At 38.7% G+C, this 20286-nt stretch overlaps 1 protein-coding gene across 2 annotated transcripts in view; it reads right to left on the reverse strand.

Annotated features, from left to right (window-relative positions):
- The window catches only part of RSPO2 (R-spondin 2), a 142627-nt gene that overhangs the window by 65365 nt on the left and 56976 nt on the right, over positions 1-20286 (reverse strand). The window lies entirely within an intron of this gene.

A 20286-nucleotide genomic window follows, 5' to 3' on the forward strand; every position in this document is an offset into this window, starting at 1 on the left:
CTAAACCCCCATCCCCACCCGAAATGGCTAATACACAACCAAACCTAAACTCAGCGGCAGAGTTGAGGCTGAAAGCTGAAACTGAAGGTCCATGAGATGTCAGACCAGGTGGAGGCAGCCCTCATGGAAGGGCCTGAAATCCAAGCCAAGAAATAATGCATGTGAAGAGGTGACACTTGGGTCTCTCTCTGTAGACTAGAGTTGTGAGACCTGTTTGCCCGTGAGTGGAGTACTAGAAGCCCCCTGCCCCCATCTTCTCTGGAATCGTCAGAGAAGATTCCAACCCTAAGTTAAGTACATAGATGAGGTGAGCACAGCAGAGAGAAAATATAGCCCATGAGAAAGAACCCCAAATCTGCAGGACATCCAAGTTTGGGATCCAAGTTCAAATTACCAATGCAGTATGGGGTCCCTAAGTCAAGAAGCTAACGTAAAGTCCAGATCCAGGAAAACACACAAAGCAAAAATATAAAACTACCCTACAGAAATTTTCTCTATCCTGAAAACTAGAGTTTTCATGGAAAACAACCTTAACATATAAATGAACAAATCACATGTACAAGCAAAGTTCCATGAGGAAGTCATTGGTCTCAGAGAGAGATTTCACACCTAAAAAATCAGAAGTAACAGAATAATTTGAAAGAGACTTTAAAATTAGTATCTTTAGGGAGGCGGGAGCCAAGATGGCGGCGTGAGTAGAGCAGTGGAAATCTCCTCCCAAAAACACATAGAGCTATGAAAATATAACAAAGAAAAATCTTCCTAAAATAGAGACCACAGGACACAGGACAACATCCAGACCACATCCACACCTGCAAGAACCCAGCGCCTTGTGAAGGGGGTAAGATACAAGCCCCAGCCCGGCGGGACCCGAGCGCCCCTCCCCCCGGCTCCCAGCGGGTGGAGAGAAACCGGAGCAGTTTTTTTTTTTGGCGAGCGCTTTTTGGAAGCCTTAGAGGGATGGGCCCCCGTTGCTGGGGAGGCAGGGTGGCGGGACCGGTGAGGAGGTGCCTGGGAAAGGCGCCGGAGGACAAAGAATATCCCGCGTTTCTCCCTGTGAGACCTGGGGGCGGGTGCCTGAGACCGGTGCCTGAGGACGGAGGAGGTCGCGCGTTTTTCCCCTTTTTTTTTTCTCTTTTTGGCAAGCGCTTTTTGGAAGCCTTGAAGGGACGGGGACCCCAGTGCTAGGGAGGCACGGTGGCGGGACTGGTGAGCGGGTGGCTGGGACCGGCGCCTGAGGACAAAGAATATCCCCCGTTTTTCCCTGTGGGACCGGTGGGCGGGTGCCTGAGACCGGCACTTGAGGACAGAGGAAATCGCGCGTTTTTCCCCTTTTTTTTTTTTTCTCTTTTCTGCGAGTGCTTTTTGGAAGCCTAAAAGGGACAGGGACCCCGGTGCTAGGGAGGCAGGGCGGCGGGACTGGTGAGCGGGTGCCTGGGACCGGCACCTGAGGACAAAGAATATCCCGCATTTTTCCCTGTGGGACCGGTGGGTGGGTGCCTGAGACCAGCACCTGAGGACGGAAGAAATCGCGCGTTTTTCCCCTTTTTTTTCTCTCTTTTTGCCAAGTGCTTTTTGGAAGCCTTGAAGGGACAGGGACCCCGGTGCTAGGGAGGCAGGGCGGCGGGACTGGTGAGCGGGTGCGTGGGACCAGTGCCTGAGGACCAAGAATATTGAGCGTTCCTTCCCTGCGGGACCGGTGGGTGGGTGCTTTTTGGAAGCCTTGAAAGGACAGGGACCCTGGTGCTAGGGAGACAGGGCAGCAGGACCAGTGCGCGGGTGCCTGGGACCGGCACCTGAGGAAAAAAAAAAAAAATCGCGTGTTTTTTCTTTTTTTTTTCCTTTCTGTTCCCTCTCTCATTGTTGCTGTTGTTGTTTTGGTTTGGAGAGTGCTTTTTGGAAATCTTAAAGGGGCAGGACAGGTCACTTAGACCAGAAGCAGGGAATCTGGGGATCTCTGGGCACTCTAACCCCCTGGGCAGCAGGGAGCACAGAGGCCCCTTACGGAGATAAATAGTCTCCTGGCTGCTCCCCCTCTAACGAGGCTCCACCATTTTGGAGGAACAGCCCCAGCCAGGCCAAGCCCACAGCAACAGTGGAGATAAACCCCAAAGCAACTGGGCAGGAAGCAGAAGCCCTGTCTGCGCACAGCTGCCCAGCACAAGCCACTAGAGGTCGCTATTCTCCCAGGAAAAGGCTACAAACCAACAAGAAGGGAAGCTCTTCCAGCGGTCACTTGTACCAGCTCTGCAGACTATCTCTATCACCATGAAAAGGCAAAACTACAGGCAGACAAAGATCACAGAGACAACACCTGAGAAGGAGACAGACCTAACTAGTCCTCCTGAAAAAGAATTCAAAATAAAAATCATGAACATGCTGACAGAGATGCAGAAAAAAATGCAAGAGCAATGGGATGAGATGCAGAGAAAAATGCAAGAGCAGTGGGATGAGATGCAGAGAAAAATGCAAGAGCAGTGGGATGAAGTCCGGAAGGAGATCACAGATGTCAGGAAAGAGATCACAGAAGTGAAACAATCCCTGGAAGGATTTATAAGCAGAATGGATAAGATGCAAGAGGCCATTGAAGGAATAGAAGCCAGAGAACAGGAACGTATAGAAGCTGACATAGAGAGAGATAAAAGGATCTCCAGGAATGAAACAACACTAAGAGAAATATGTGACCAATACAAAAGGAAAAACATTCGTATTATAGGGATACCAGAAGAGGAAGAAAGAGGAAAAGGGATAGAAAGTGTCTTTGAAGAAATAATTGCTGAAAACTTCCCCAAACTGGGGGAGGAAATAATCGAACAGACCATGGAATTATACAGAACCCCCAACAGAAAGGATCCAAGGAGGACAACACCAAGACACATAATAATTAAAATGGCAAGGATCAAGGACAAGGAAAGAGTTTTAAAGGCAGCTAGAGAGAAAAAGGTCACCTATAAAGGAAAACCAATCAGGCTAACATCAGACTTCTCAACAGAAACCCTACAGGCCAGAAGAGAATGGCATGATATACTTAATGCAATGAAACAGAAGGGCCTTGAACCAAGGATACTGTATCCAGCACGACTATCATTTAAATATGATGGTGGGATCAAACAATTCCCAGACAAGCAAAAGCTGAGGGAATTTGCTTCCCACAAACCACCTCTACAGGGCATCCTACAGGGACTGCTCTAGATGGGAGCACCCCTAAAAAGAGCACAGAACAAAACACACAACATATGAAGAAGGGAGGAGGAGGAATAAGAAGGGAGAGAAGAAAAGACTCTCCAGACAGTGTATATAACAGCTCAATAAGCGAGCTAAGTTAGGCAGTAAGATACTAAAGAAGCTAACCTTGAACCTTTGGTAACCACGAATCTAAAGCCTGCAATGGCAATAAGTACATATCTTTCAATAGTCACCCTAAATGTAAATGGACTTAATGCACCAATCAAAAGACATAGAGTAATAGAATGGATAAAAAAGCAAGACCCATCTATATGCTGCTTACAAGAAACTCACCTTAAACCCAAAGATAAGCATAGACTAAAAGTCAAGGGATGGAAAAACATATTTCAGGCAAACAACAGTGAGAAGAAAGCAGGGGTTGCAGTACTAATATCAGACAAAATAGACTTCAAAACAAAGAAAGTAACAAGAGATAAAGAAGGCCACTACATAATGATAAAGGGCTTAGTCCAACAAGAGGATATAACCATTCTAAATATATATGCACCCAATACAGGAGCACCAGCATATGTGAAGCAAATACTAACAGAACTAAAGAGGGAAATAGACTGCAATGCATTCATTGTAGGAGACTTCAACACACCACTCACCCCAAAGGATAGATCCACCGGGCAGAAAATAAGTAAAGACACACAGGCACTGAACAACACACTAGAACAGATGGACCTAATAGACATCTATAGAACTTTACATCCAAAAGCAACAGGATATACATTCTTCTCAAGTGCACATGGAACATTCTCCAGAATAGACCACATACTAGCTCACAAAAAGAGCCTCAGTAAATTCCACAATATTGAAATTCTACCAACCAATTTTTCAGACCACAAAGGTATGAAAGTAGAAATAAATTCTACAAAGAAAACAAAAAGGCTCACAAACACATGGAGGCTTAACAACATGCTACTAAATAATCAATGGATCAATGAACAAATCAAAATAGAGATCAAGGAATATATAGAAACAAATGACAACAACAACACTAAGCCCCAACTTCTGTGGGATGCAGCGAAAGCAGTCTTAAGAGGAAAGTATATAGCAATCCAGGCACACTTGAAGAAGGAAGAACAATCCCAAATGAATAGTCTAACATCACAATTATTAAAACTGGAAAAAGAAGAACAAATGAGGCCTAAAGTCAGCAGAAGGAGGGACATAATAAAGATCAGAGAAGAAATAAACAAAATTGAGAAGAATAAAACAATAGCAAAAATCAACGAAACCAAGAGCTGGTTCTTTGAGAAAATAAACAAAATAGATAAGCCTCTAGCCCAACTTATTAAGAGAAAAAGAGAGTCAACACAAATCAACATAATCAGAAATGAGAATGGAAAAATCACGACAGACTCCACAGAAATACAAAGAATTATTAAAGACTACTATGAAAACCTATATGCCAACAAGCTGGAAAACCTAGAAGAAATGGACAACTTCCTAGAAAAATACAACCTCCCAAGACTGACCAAGGAAGAAACACAAAAGTTAAACAAACCAATTACAAGCAAAGAAATTGAAACAGTAATCAAAAAACTACCCAAGAACAAAACCCCGGGGCCGGACGGATTTACCTCGGAATTTTATCAGACACACAGAGAAGACATAATACCCATTCTCCTTAAAGTGTTCCACAAAATAGAAGAAGAGGGAATACTCCCAAACTCATTCTATGAAGCCAACATCACCCTAATACCAAAACCAGGCAAAGACCCCACCAAAAAAGAAAATTACAGACCAATATCCCTGATGAACGTAGATGCAAAAATACTCAATAAAATATTAGCAAACAGAATTCAACAGTATATCAAAAGGATCATACACCATGACCAAGTGGGGTTCATCCCAGGGATGCAAGGATGGTACAACATTCGAAAATCCATCAACATCATCCACCACATCAACAAAAAGAAAGACAAAAACCACATGATCATCTCCATAGATGCTGAAAAAGCATTTGACAAAATTCAACATCCATTCATGATAAAAACTCTCAGCAAAATGGGAATAGAGGGCAAGTACCTCAACATAATAAAGGCCATATATGATAAACCCACAGCCAGCATTATACTGAACAGCGAGAAGCTGAAAGCATTTCCACTGAGATCAGGAACCAGACAGGGATGCCCACTCTCCCCACTGTTATTTAACATAGTACTGGAGGTCCTAGCCATGGCAATCAGACAAAACAAAGAAATACAAGGAATCCAGATTGGTAAAGAAGAAGTTAAACTGTCACTATTTGCAGATGATATGATACTGTACATAAAAAACCCTAAAGACTCCACTCCAAAACTACTAGAACTGATATCGGAATACAGCAAAGTTGCAGGATACAAAATCAACACACAGAAATCTGTAGCTTTCCTATACACTAACAACGAATCAATAGAAAGAGAAATCAGGAAAACAATTCCATTCACCATTGCATCAAAAAGAATAAAATACCTAGGAATAAACCTAACCAAGGAAGTGAAAGACTTATACTCTGAAAACTACAAGTCACTCTTAAGAGAAATTAAAGGGGACACTAATAAATGGAAACTCATCCCATGCTCATGGCTAGGAAGAATTAATATCGTCAAAATGGCCATCCTGCCGAAAGCAATATACAAATTTGATGCAATCCCTCTCAAATTACCAGCAACATTCTTCAATGAATTGGAACAAATAATTCAAAAATTCATATGGAAACACCAAAGACCCCGAATAGCCAAAGCAATCCTGAAAAAGAAGAATAAAGTAGGGGGGATCTCACTCCCCAACTTCAAGCTCTACTACAAAGCCATAGTAATCAAGACAATTTGGTACTGGCACAAGAACAGAGCCACAGACCAGTGGAACAGATTAGAGACCCCAGAAATTAACCCAAACATATATGGTCAATTAATATTTGATAAAGGAGCCATGGACATACAATGGCAAAATGACAGTCTCTTCAACAGATGGTGCTGGCAAAACTGGACAGCTACATGTAGGAGAATGAAACTGGACCATTGTCTAACCCCATATACAAAGGTAAACTCAAAATGGATCAAAGACCTGAATGTAAGTCATGAAACCATTAAACTCTTGGAAAAAAACATAGGCAAAAACCTCTTAGACATAAACATGAGTGATCTCTTCTTGAACATATCTCCCCGGGCAAGGAAAACAACAGCAAAAATGAGCAAGTGGGACTACATTAAGCTGAAAAGCTTCTGTACAGCGAAAGACACCATCAATAGAACAAAAAGGAACCCTACAGTATGGGAGAATATATTTGAAAATGACAGATCTGATAAAGGCTTGACGTCCAGAATATATAAAGAGCTCACACGCCTCAACAAACAAAAAACAAATAACCCAATTAAAAAATGGGCAGAGGAACTGAACAGACAGTTCTCCAAAAAAGAAATACAGATGGCCAAGAGACACATGAAAAGATGCTCCACATCGCTAATTATCAGAGAAATGCAAATTAAAACTACAATGAGGTATCACCTCACACCAGTAAGGATAGCTGCCATCCAAAAGACAAAGAACAACAAATGTTGGCGAGGCTGTGGAGAAAGGGGAACCCTCCTACACTGCTGGTGGGAATGTAAATTAGTTCAACCATTGTGGAAAGCAGTATGGAGGTGCATCAAAATGCTCAAAACAGACCTACCATTTGACCCAGGAATTCCACTCCTAGGAATTTACCCTAAGAACGCAGCAATCAAGTTTGAGAAAGACAGATGCACTCCTATGTTTATTGCAGCACTATTTACAATAGCCAAGAATTGGAAGCAACCTAAATGTCCATCTGTAGATGAATGGATAAAGAAGATGTGGTACATATACACAATGGAATACTACTCAGCCATAAGAAGTGGAAAAATCCAACCATTTGCAGCAACATGGATGGAGCTGGAGAGTATTATGCTCAGTGAAATAAGCCAAGCGGAGAAAGAGAAATACCAAATGATTTCACTCATCTGAGGAGTATAGGAACAAAGGAAAAACTGAAGGAACAAAACAGCAGCAGAATTACAGAACCCAAAAATGGACTAACAGGTACCAAAGGGAAAGGAACTGGGGAGGATGGGTGGGCAGGGAGGGATAAGGGGGGGGGGAAGAAGAAGGGAGGTATTAAGATTAGCATGCATGGGGGGAGGGAGAAAGGGGAGGGTGGGCTGCACAACACAGAGAGGACAAGTAGTGACTCTACAACATTTTGCTAAGCTGATGGACAGTAACCGTAATGTGGTTGTTAGGGGGGACCTGATATAGGGGAGAGCATAGTAAACATAGTATTCTTCAGGTAAGTGTAGATTAAAAATTAAAAAAAAAAAGAAAGAAAGAAAGAAAGAAAAGGGGGATTACTCCTTAACAGGATAAAACTATTGGTAAATCAAAGATCAACGCATGCTTTAAATATCCTTAATGTTGATCACTTAAAGGGTGTCAGATGATCAGCTATGGAGGTACTCTTTTCTGATAATATTCCTTTCTCTTAATTAAAAAAAAAAAAAAAAAAAAGCAGTTACTGTGTGCTGACCTCCAATGAGTTCTGCACAGTGGTATAGAGGGCATGTCAAAGTGTGGGCAAAGGGTCTGTTTGTTTCTACGCAGAAGATCAAGGCCTAGCTTGGATACCCAGAAAATGAACTAAGATACGATATGAGGAGGAGCTTCCGGCATCAGCACTCTCTGGAGGACTCGTGCCGGGGGATGATCATCAAAAAGCCTCCACAGGGATCCGGACGATGCTGCGGTTGTGGCTGCATCCAGCCCACCATCTCCTGGACTTGCCATAAGAAGGAGGAGGGAGATGTCTAGGCTGGCATGTGCATACAGTGAGACAACGAATTTGACTGGATCTGTACTGTTGGAACTCAACCAGGAGTTGGGAGGGGTGCAAGTTGTAGCACCCCAAAATCTCATGACTATAGACTATCTATGGTTAAAAGAACATATGGGATGTGAACAGATCCCAGAAATGGGCTGCTTTAATTTGTCTGATGGTTCAAGTACAGTTGGAAAATATCCATCATATCATAGATAAATTTTCACAAATGCCTAGGGTGCCTAAATGGTTTTCTTGGCTTCACTGGAGATGGCTGGTAATTATAGATTTGCTTTGTTTATGTCACCGTATTCCTATTATGTCAATATGTGTGTGCAAATTAGTTAGTAGTTTAAAACCTATACATACTTAAGGTACTATACAAGAAGATATGTCAAAGAAATAATCAATCCTCCCAAGTTTCCTTCATATGCTACATCTATAGCTTTTCTTCTTCCTTCCTAATTACAAACTTTAAATAGAATTCGTGCCTCATATCGAATTTACCGAGTATCATAATTCCTCCAGGTGGTAAAGATACCTCGAGACAAGTGCTGGGCATAGAAGCCACAGGGCATAAATCTGCAAAGAAGTAAAAAGCTAACCTTTGCAAACAATATGGCTTCTCTCTCACTTACCAACTTTACATTTCCCTGTATGGCCCCGGAAGATGACTGGTTAGCCAGAGACGGGTAAGATTCCTCAAGGGAGGAACAACCTAAGACAGGCACAGTCGCAGGGGGGCCATCAGGTGAGAATTTGGGGATCAACAGAGGTGAGGCTCAGAACCTCACCCCCCCTGCTTTGAGAGAAATCTTCTGCATCCGTGGATGTCTTGCTGCCCTTGTCTAGCCTGGATTAATACTTAGTCCATAGGCACACACCTGATCATCTGATCATCTACATTTGCCTTCTTACAGCACTAAACTATGTTTTCTACCTTTATCTTGCATCTACCTACCACTTCAGCATTTTATTAAAAATAAAAATAATAATAATAATAGGAGAAATGTGGGATCAACATATAAATCAAGTACAAAAATCAAATGAATATTCATATTTGACCTGATGGTTTATAGGTCATATTGCATGATCAAAACCGAAAGTTTCTGTGATGACTGCCCTTGTACTGTTCACCATGTAAGAATTTATTCACTCTGTAAGAATTCGTTCACCATGTAAGAACTTGTTCGTTATGCTTCAGAAGATTGGAGACTGACGAGAATTAGGCTTGAGATGGATTAATGATTGTACATTGAGCATTGACCCCCCTATACTGAATTTTATTGTTGTTAACAACCATTTGATCAATAAATATGAGAGATGCCCTCTCAAAAAAAAAAAAAAAAAAAAAAAAAAAAAAATACAGCCAAAGTATAAACTTAACTATTTCGAAGTAGCAGCAACTAAATAATTAAAAAATAAGAATACACAGGGATCCTCCTAAAGGACAGTCTTCCTAATGTCATGTGAATTGAACTGGCGAAATGCTGCAAATATTTCTCAGATGTCACCGTGGCAGGAGACCCATTTAACAATGATCATCATGATATCTTAGAACAATTAGCTTGAACTACTGAGTTTAGAGTGAACATATTATTAATTTTATAACATTATAGCAACTAAGGCCATATTTCAGCCCTTATCTATATTCATTAAAATTACAAATGCAAAAAAAAAAAAAAAAAAAAAAAAAAAATTAGTATCTTTAGATTATTTGAAAAGATAAAAAAAAGACTAGAAATCACAGAGGAAGAAGCAATATCATATAAAGAATGTGCAAATTAGAAATGAAAATTTTAAGACTGAAAACAACTCTATGGACAAATTGAATGATAGACTAGAAGAGAGGGACTTTACTGGAAAACAGGTTTAAAGAATGGTAGCAAAAGATAAAGAAGAAAGTGTGAAAATGGTAAGAAGAATGTAAGAAAAAAAATGAGAAAGTTCCAATACATCATTATTAGGTGTTATAGAATAAAAGAATAGAATGAATAAAACATAATATGTAAAGAGATGATGGCTAATTAGTTTCCAGATTTAACAAAAGACATGAATTCTTAGATGAAAAATTCAGAGAACTAATTACTGAACTAATCAGTAAAAACAGGTCTGCATCTGAAACAGCATATTTATATTAAGGAATGAAGTCAAACCAGAGAGAAACAGATTACATGCAAAGGACTAAAAATTTGACTTCCAGTAGACTTTTGAACAGAAACAGTTAGTGTTAGATTGTGTAATATTATTTGCAATATTCTTAGGAAAAATTATCAGCCTGTAACTATGAGCAATTAAATGATAGTTTAAGAATGAGGGCAAAATAACAATATATTTCCAGCCAAAATAAAGGCAAGGAACTTAATGATCAAAAACACTCACTGAAAGAATAAACTGTGTATATTGGAGAAAATGAAATGGAACCCAGAAGGAAATAGGATGTAATAAGCAATAGTGATTACATCAATTGAGATTAAATACAGGGGCATTTCTATAAAAGTATAAGTTTAATAAAACAATGATTTTCAAGGTTTAAAAGTAATACATATTTTATACTCACAGCAGTAACATGGAAGACTTGGGGAGGGAAAACAAATTCAAAGCATTTGATGTCTTGTATTTTGAGTAAGGAAGACCAACAAAAATTAAACTTTGTTAAGTTAAATGTACTTGCTCTAGCAACTACAAAAACAGTAATATATAACTTCTAAACCAGTAACAGAAACGATCAGACATAAATGTGTAAAATACAGGTAGGAGGTAAGACTCAGTATCTGTGAACAGGGGAATGAATGAATTGGGGTATACTATAATGATAAAAAGGATTAAAGTACTGATATGCAAACATGAATGAAACTCATAAACATTATGTTGAGCAAAGGAAGACAGACCCCCCCACCTCCCCCAAAAAAGAGCATGTTCTGTATAATTAAATCTCTTCATATGGAGGTCAAGGATGAGTAAAGTTTATCTATAGTGATAGGAATTAGAACTCTAAGTGCCTAGTAGAGTTTGGGACTGACAAGAAAAAGGTAGAATGGCATTTTTGGTAGTTTTATTACTTTCCTAGTGCTGCCTCTACAAATTACCACAATGTAGTTACTTAAACATCAGGAATTAATTCTCTCAGTTCTAGAAGTCTGAAGTCACGGGGTCGGCAGGACTACGCCTTTTCAGAAGGCCCTGGAAAGAACTCTTCCTTGCCGCCTCTGGTGGCTCCAGGCATTCATTCCTTGGCTTGTGGCCACCCAACTCCCCTCTCTGACTCCATCCTCACATGGCCTTTGGGTATCTCTGTGTGCCCTCTCCTGTCTCTTATACAGACACTTTCATGGGCCCACCTTCATCCAGTATGGTCTCATACCCATCCTTACCTTAGTTTTATTTGCAAAACCCCTCTTTTTAAATAAGGTCACATTCTGAGGTTCTAGGTGGACATGAGTGGGTGGGTGTGGAGAAGAGAGACTATTTAACCACTACAGGAGGGGATGGATTATATTAATTTGATTGGATATTGGTTGTACAATGTACATATTTGCAAAACTCAAACTGTAGATTTCAGACCTGTAATGTATCTTTATAAGCAGATTATACCTCAATTTTTTTTATAGGAATAAGAAGGCCATACACTAACTTTGGGAAAATGCTGTTACTTAAAATTATATCTCTTGAAGATTCTAGAAATTATATTGGATGCTTACCCATAAGACATTCTCTACTTTCATGGTTTTTTTTTTTTTTAACAACTGAAAAATCTTAGTGTAGGGACCAGGGTGGGACAGGGGTGACAGTACTAAATAAATGTTAAAATATCATCTGAAAATTGATACATGAAGCTTACATAGTTTTTTCACTTATGAAGCTAGTGATAAGAAAGGCAATTTAAAAGAAAAGAAACAAAATACTGTTTTTAGTCTTCGTATAAAATTTAGAAAAGATACAATCTGAAATCCTAGGAAAATTTCTAAAAAATAAAATATCCATGTCATTCTTAGTTATCACTTTTCCAAATGAGGTCATAAATATAACAAGATATATAAGGTCACACTGACTTCATTTTACTGGGATAACCCACAAAAGAAATAAGAGAAGCAATAGAAAACTCATCAATTATTGAAACTTTCAGCTTTGAGATGACATCTTGTTTGCCCTACATGTAATCTTTACTGCACATGAAACTAATGTCAAGCAATAAGTATTCATTCTAACAGCTATATAACAAATTATACTGTATACCACACCCTTCCTTTACTAATGATGGTTCGACATGCAGTTTATCTACAGTCACTTGTAGCTGATCTACATAGGTTTTACTTCCTTGCTTCTCTTGGGCGCCCATGACTCTGATTTATCCTAGAGCCTCTCTTCAAGAGACATCGCAAAGCAATGACTTACCCTACCATTCAAAGGGGCCCAAGACCCACCAAGGCCCTCAGGACCAGAAATCAGGGCTAAGACGGCTCTTCAAATTGGCCATCAAGATCTTCTTCCCACCCATTCCAGGACTTTATTCTATCCACCATTCAACTGCTTTTATCTGCATATTAAATCTATTTCATAGACATTCTCTTGCTTGCCAACCTATCCATGCTTCCTAAATAATTTCTTATTCACTACCTCATTTCCTTAAATCTGCAATTGTGGCAGGAAAAAAGAATCCATTCAGATGAAAAATCACCTCAGATATAATTCCTAACAAAATTCTGGCTAACAACTTCCCATATGTGTATGCCTATATGTAATATATATATATATATATTTGTATTTTTCATAACTGTGATCATACAATGCATGCGATATCATAGCTTCCTCAATTTTAGTCAAGTTGTGAGCATCTTTTCATAGCCATGAACCAGACCAATATCACTCTCATATTTCCTGGACATGTCAGTTTTATCTGCTGCCTCTCTTACAACCCAGCCCCTGATCCAATTGTCCCCAACATACTTTTCTGCAGACCCCAACCAGTTTTCTAATCCTCACTTCAAGGGCTCATTTTCAGTTTCTGGTTCTTACAACCACTGTGGCCTGGGTCACTGCAGAAAGTTGTCTTCCTCTTCTAGCTTCCCTGGCGATACCTCCTCCTACAGACTTAATTCCAACTTTGCTCTTAACGATTTGCTGTATCTTCTTATAACTCAGGTCCTCATTACTTCTCACTTAGACAGTCAATGGTACTCCAACCCCATGTGCACTCTCTCTACTTCACGCTACATTCTGGTGTTGGGTTAGTTTCCCTGCTTTTATGCTCCTAAGAGGATTCCAGTTACACCTTCCTCTGATGAGATAATTATGATTCACAAAGCATTTTCACACAGCTGACTGAAAATAAGCCAATACTATTTTTAATTTCCCCAGCTGCCTTCTGAAGAAGTTTTATTCTGATGTTATTAGTGTCCTGAGCAGGATGTAAGGAATGACTGTGTAAGTTTCAAAAATCAGGAAACAGCTCAACTTCTCTGTGTAAGAAAGGGGTAAAAATTTGGAGTGGAATGGGTAGGGTTCAAAAGCTCGATGAGAAGACCAGGACTCGGAAATTTAGCAGCTGTATGACGAATGAAGTGGTTTGGGGAGAGAAGATAGTAACTGGGGGACCCCAATTCATGTAAATTTACAGGGTTGCCTAAAAACATAACCCACCTTGAGCACAAAGACTCTATGGGATGATACTTGGAGAAGCAATTTATCATGACTCTATTGTGAACTGGGCAACTGGCACAATGGCTGGGGCTGCTGGCTGGAGCTGCATCAAAGGCAGCCCACCTTGCAGAGGTTTCTGCAACAAGCCTGAGAGTAGTTTCCTGGCTGCCTTCTGCTTTTCAGTGTAGCTACAGATTTGAAAAGACAATATAAAGGTTAGCCAAATCCCAATTTAGCTTAAGTAAAAAGAGAATTTGGAAGATTTACATACAGCGCAGAATGGTTTCAGGAGAAGTTTCTCTGTCGTCACAGACTGAAGCTGAAGCTATACTCACTTTTAGTTCAAAAGTTAAACCAAGAGTTCTTTATCCCCATATATCACACTTCATAGTAAGGAGTAGGGAGGAAAGAGAATTACAGAACTAAGAGAATCAACATAAATCAAAGGCTTTTTGGTTTGTTTTGTCTTTATGTATCAGAAGCCAAACTTTCATCTTGACCCCAAAAATTTCAGAGTCAACAGACTGTGCTCCCTACCTTTTTAAAGATATTCTTTACATCATTAAAAGCATTGCTTTATTTACTTGAACCTTGACTAACTTAATGAAAATGAATTAGGGAATACTTACCTGAGTCCATATCTTAGTTATCTTTATAGCCCTACAAAGGAGGAATTCTCTTAAAGCAAAAGTGATGTGAGCCACACCCAACCTAAGTGCTCTCTTCTCCCCTTACCCCAATTTTCTTTAGTCATTAATAGTACCCCTCAATACCAAAGGACAAGGTCACATGTAATTTTTGCAGTTTGAAGCTTCATGTCCCAAAGCACAACGTTTCAGTTTAATTAGCCACTGTCCAGTGTCAACTATCCCAGTAGCCTCACATTGTAAATATGTACACTTTTACATAAAAATGTAAATCAACAGTATAAGTCAACAAGAATTGCATCATGTACTATATGGTGACTACATCAACTTCTGTATTAAAACCAAGCAAAAATAGGCCTTTAAACATAACTAGAAGTAATTTATTTTGTCAGGATCTTAATAAGTCAAATGGCTCTGCCTATTGCTATGAGATTTAATTCAAGTGCACAGGTGAATAAACAGATCTTAATTCCCAGCTTTGATGACCATGTTTATTTATTCTCACTGTAAGCTTCAACTTTTCCAACTCTAAAGCCTGCTGAGATCCAGAGCCTCATCATTCCAACCAAAACACTTCACTAAATCTAAGCCCATCCAAAATTGTAAAGATAAAATATATAAATATATTGCAGAAAACGTTAAAGATCCTCAAAAAGGAATTAGACAGTGGTATTAACACAAATCCACACATGTCTCTGTGACAGGGGAAGGAATATACAGATATAAGAAACAAGAAAAACCATGATACAGAAAATAGGCACCAGCATCTATATCACTAAGAAGTCTATCAAGAAAGAAAAGAATAAAGAGTTTGCTTATGCTGTTTAATTCCAATTATTTGGCTTGTATTCCTCTTAAATTGCAAAGTACATTTGGTTTTTTAGACATCCTGGTATTTTAAGTGTGATCATTTGTTAAATCAAATCTAGTCATTCACATTTTACCCCACAGAGCATTTTATGTAGGCGTTGAACGTCCATCTGTTCCTAATACACTCCTAACACTTTTAAAGTGCTCCCCGCTTCTGGAGTTAGCCCTTGGCAAGCAAGAAGAAATCTAAATTCCTTCTAGGTGAAGGCATCCATTTCTGACAAAGGGTACAGATTTCTAATTCTGAAAATAATGGGACTGAACAATGAACTGCTGGCATCTTAGCCTCATTCCATATTTGCTGGTTAAATAACATTGTTCGTTCAACAGATTTTTTTTTAATTAACAGTTAGTATTAACTCCATCAATCAAGTTTATTATAAAATTGCTAAGACTTATCTCACCCAATCCCAAATTCAAGATATATATTTAAAAACAAAAAACCAGTAACAGGGAATTTGCCTGTGGGATCTTATACAAATCAAGCTGGGCACAGATCCTCCCACCAGAGCTTGGCAACACTGGGATGGAAACCTGTGGTTATGTGTACCACCAGCCTCAAACTTACCTAAGCAATCAAGTTCATGAATTAAGGAGCCACACAAGATTTGACCAAAATGAGAAATGCCCGATTTAGGATACTTCGCTTAGTTTTACATTAAAATGTAAATATTTATAGAAAATAGCATCGCAAAACTGATGTGAAGACAACAAATTTTAACATACCATATACTCACCATTATAATCAATATGCCCTAGGCAAAAAATAGATGTTAAAAATTAAGTGTTAATAAAGCTTAGAGATAAATTTATAAGTGCTCATTAAAGTTTTAGAAAGGTTAAATTGACATGTACTTAATCGAGAAAAATATTTGAGAATAATAAATGGCAAACATACCAAAAATTATAAACTTTAGAACCCATAGATTAAGTCACATTTCTCAGAATCTTTATATCTCTTGATATGAGTTTTCTAATACATAACAATAATTTAGGGAAAAGTCTTATAAAACTTTACCTTCTCAGAGTGCTAGGTTTGAGAAATCCTTATTAGTTGAGTGCCTATTATTTGATAATACCATTTTATCCACCTAAAATATGTCAATTAGGAATGAAAAACCAGCTATATCCTTATCTCTAGATGTATTCCTTGGGAAAATAATATTTCTAAAAGATTATAACCCCCAAAATGTGGAAATCATCTCTAGAAATGAATGTTCTTAAGGACATCAGGATTAAAGGTCATTAATCAGAAGATTTTGCCTCTCCTACCAAAGTATGTATCTCACTGTACAAAGACTCAAAGCTACCAAGAGATTTTAAAATATGGAAGGAGAGAATTAAATAGAGTCATAGACTTATTTTAACACATGAAGTGCTAATATCTTTTTTTTTTAATGAAAACAATGACCACAATTATAAGTGCCCAATACTCCAATGCCTGCAGCATTTGGGCCATAATCACCATAGACTGGCACTTCAGGAGTATATCTACAACCACAATTAACTACGGCCATGGTGTGGTTCACTGGACAGGATATTCGTTGCACAGCACAGGGAAGCAGAAAGCCTCTGCGAGGTGTGTGTGATGCATGCTTCAAGTCGGACCTCACTAAAATGTCCCAAGGAAGCTCAGAATACTCAATAACCACAGGTCACAGGAGGTGGTGAACCAAGATAAGGCTGCAAAATCAATGTCCATGGAGTCTTGCGTGGGTCTGTTTGAGGGCACAACAAACCTATCCAGAACATAATAAACATGTTCTAACTTAACAAATCATGGACAACATTCAAGACAGTCTGCCAGCACTGGAGGAGAGGGGAAAGCTGTACCAGAGAAAACAACCACTGCAGGCATCAGAGGAAAAATAGTTTTGGCTCAGCACATTTTACCTTGAGACAGAGCAGCATCCCTTCAACATATTTCACCCAAAATACATGCAGCTGAAGCAGGTATGGGCTGCACATCTAGTGGCAGGAGTCATAGATTTCCCAAAAGACCTTCTGAATGCACGATCATAATGCAAGGTACTTAAGTGCCCTTTTTTTTTTTAAAAAAAAAAAACAGTATCCATAAGGTCCTGATCCTCAGGGCTCACCACAGAGAGAAGCTCAAGGAATGCTAAAATTAGCACTTTGACATGCCAATTCCATGCACTTATCCACAGTTAGTTGTATTCCAGCCAGAGTGAACAGTTGAAGTAGAATGTAAGAATTCAAATGAATTAAATAGGATTTAGAAATTATCCAGAAACATGTTTATAAAATAGCTGTTAATACCCAAAGTAAAAACATACATATAAAAAATAAGTAGCTATGTAGATACCCTGATAGAAAAATTTGAATCATGAGCCCTCAATTTAGCATACACAATTCCCCAAATGATGTATTTCCTATAGTTAACACACTGGAAACCAAGCCCTACAAGAATTATTTCCTTATCCCCTACCCACAAACTCTTGACACAAATATTCCTGTACTAGATGTTAATTCTGACAGATAATGGGAAGAAAATGTACCATTACAGATCAGAACATGCTCATCACAAAGCTAAGCAATTAAAGTAGGCAAAATAATCCACCAGAATCATTCAGTTCTTCAGCTTCGACAACTGCTAAACACCAATAACATTAGTTAGGTGATGAAATCAGAGAAACATATGATGGTTTGAGGTTCCTCATTTTCCCAAAGATTTATGCTGCTCTCGAAACAAGAATCATATCTTATGTTGTATAAAATAAGCCACCTGCTCAAATATGTAAGAGAGAAAAAAATTACTCCATAGAACTGCCCTGATGCCAAAAGAAAAGTAAACTTTAAATTAGAATGCAAGTGATCCTGTAAACTGTGGCTACAAAGTGCTGTGTAGTACAGATTATTCATGCCAGGTGCTGGCTTGGGCTTTCACAACATACTTAAAAGACCCCATGAAATGTTGACAGACTATTGGGGTATTGGTGACTCCAACATGAGCAGATCTAATTATATACATTTGTAAAGATTGTGAAACCACCACTCTCACAGAGTGCCATGTTTATACAAGGAATAATCCATTTATTTAAATAGTAAAAAAAAAAATTGCTCACAAAGACAGATTTTGATTCCGTAAAGTACTTAAATACTACTTATACTAATGTTACTTCAAAATCGTTTTGCATACTTCCTAAGTACTGTAACATAAGTGCCATAGTGTCCGATCTAGCCAACTGCCTATAGGAAAAAATCTCCCCCTTCTGCCCATCCCCAAAAAAAATGTTTTTTAAAGGGGAAGAGATACAGGATGGAGTCTATTCAATGTTATTCCCAGTGTGTGCAAGTTACTCAACTACCCCTCCTACAACCACCTGCTTTCTAGAACAGAAACTAGTTTGCTAACTCCTACTTATTACACAATTTTAACCTTAAAACAATAAATGAAAGCAAACTGGATGGCTTATTTGGTGTCATAAAAACAGCCCTCAAGAAGAATCAGTGTCACAACTAACCAGATTAAAGACTCCATGTGTTTTAGATGTGGAAACTTCCACAGGTCATACCACTGTGTTTTAAAATTGAGAATAAACACTCTGTTAGCCACACTGTCCTAGAGAGAAACATTTCTCAAACAAAAGTAATTTTAAAAAATTTAAGTTGTCTTAATGAAAAACACACTAACAAACCCTTAGGGTTGACAAACATTTGCAAAAATTATTCAGGAATACACTGTGATTCAAAAAAAGTGAAAGCTTCATTATAGTCAGTGTAGGTCACTGTTGGTAAAATATCACATACATTAACAAAAATTAGAATGATTCACCACTAAACCTCCAGACCTACATGGGATTTAGTTCTCAATTTTTAAATCAATTGTCTGCATTTAACACCTATAAACAATATATTGTAACATGCTTTGTCAGTTTGCTGCACAGCAATCCATACCTTAAGACACAGTTGGAATTTTATATGCTTGACCATTTTTATTCTAAGAAAGTTCTGTCTATTCAGAATAAGACAAAATGAAAAGGAAGTCAAAGTAGGGGAAAAAAGAAAATTAACTTTGGGGAACATGCTACATGACAAACTGCAAACCATAGGCTTTTATACTTTTTGAAAATAATGCTTATTACTCTTAATTTCTGTTTATCAAAGTAATAAATAGATCAGAGCCTTTCCAAAGTCCTATAGTTTGTTCGTGACAAATCTGAATTCATCTGTGTCCGCTGATTTCAAGTCACTGATTTCACTACAATTTTTATTTCCCCATTGAAAGACAAATGTACAGCACTGAGTGGGGAAAATGTATTTCACCATCATTAGAATTGTGGGAACTTCCTCCAGTCAGGCTGCACCCTTGCAGTCTGTTTACTGCCCCTTTGCTCTTTGTTAGCTACAACAAAGTCATCAGTTTCTTGTGATGATCAGTCACTAAGAATACTCTGTTAGTTCTCTCCTAACATAACTGGAACTATAGTAAGTCTCATACACCAAAACACAAATTAAGAAGTCATCCCCAAAAACACTTCAGAATAAAAATGCTGATACAACAAAAGGATAATGGGGAAAACTGAGTTACAGGTTTTTTCCAGCAGAAGTTAGGGAATCCTCAGAATTATACCTGGAAAGTCTTTAACTGTGCATACAGCGAAAGGCCAAAGCTTTTAAATAAGGATCTCCATTTGACAAGTTCAAAGAAAAAAAGATCACCCCAAACCATGCAATTTCCTGCAAATGGGCCACTCTCCTGTCTTTGAAGACAGATCCTTCCTGGCCAAGGGGCCTTTGAAGTAACACAGCAAGCATACCTGCGTAATTAGAAAGACTCTGTACACCATTCAAATGATCAAAACGAGACTTTAAAGGTGTGCTAAAGTGGGGAGGTATGGACTGACTGACACAAAGAGAAGAAACTTCAGTTCTGGACAGATTTGGAGAGCAATTTGCCACTGCTCACTGACCATGCTTCTTCTCCACTCCCTCCAAGTCTTAGCAAACTGCATTTCCATTAATGGGAAATCGTAAATAGTACTTGGTTACTCTCAGTATGCGCTTCTGTTTATAGCCATAGATGTGCACATAGACATAGATATAAATATGCATACC

Source organism: Manis javanica, chromosome 2 (assembly GCF_040802235.1).
Source record: "Manis javanica isolate MJ-LG chromosome 2, MJ_LKY, whole genome shotgun sequence".
Taxonomy (NCBI): domain Eukaryota; kingdom Metazoa; phylum Chordata; class Mammalia; order Pholidota; family Manidae; genus Manis; species Manis javanica.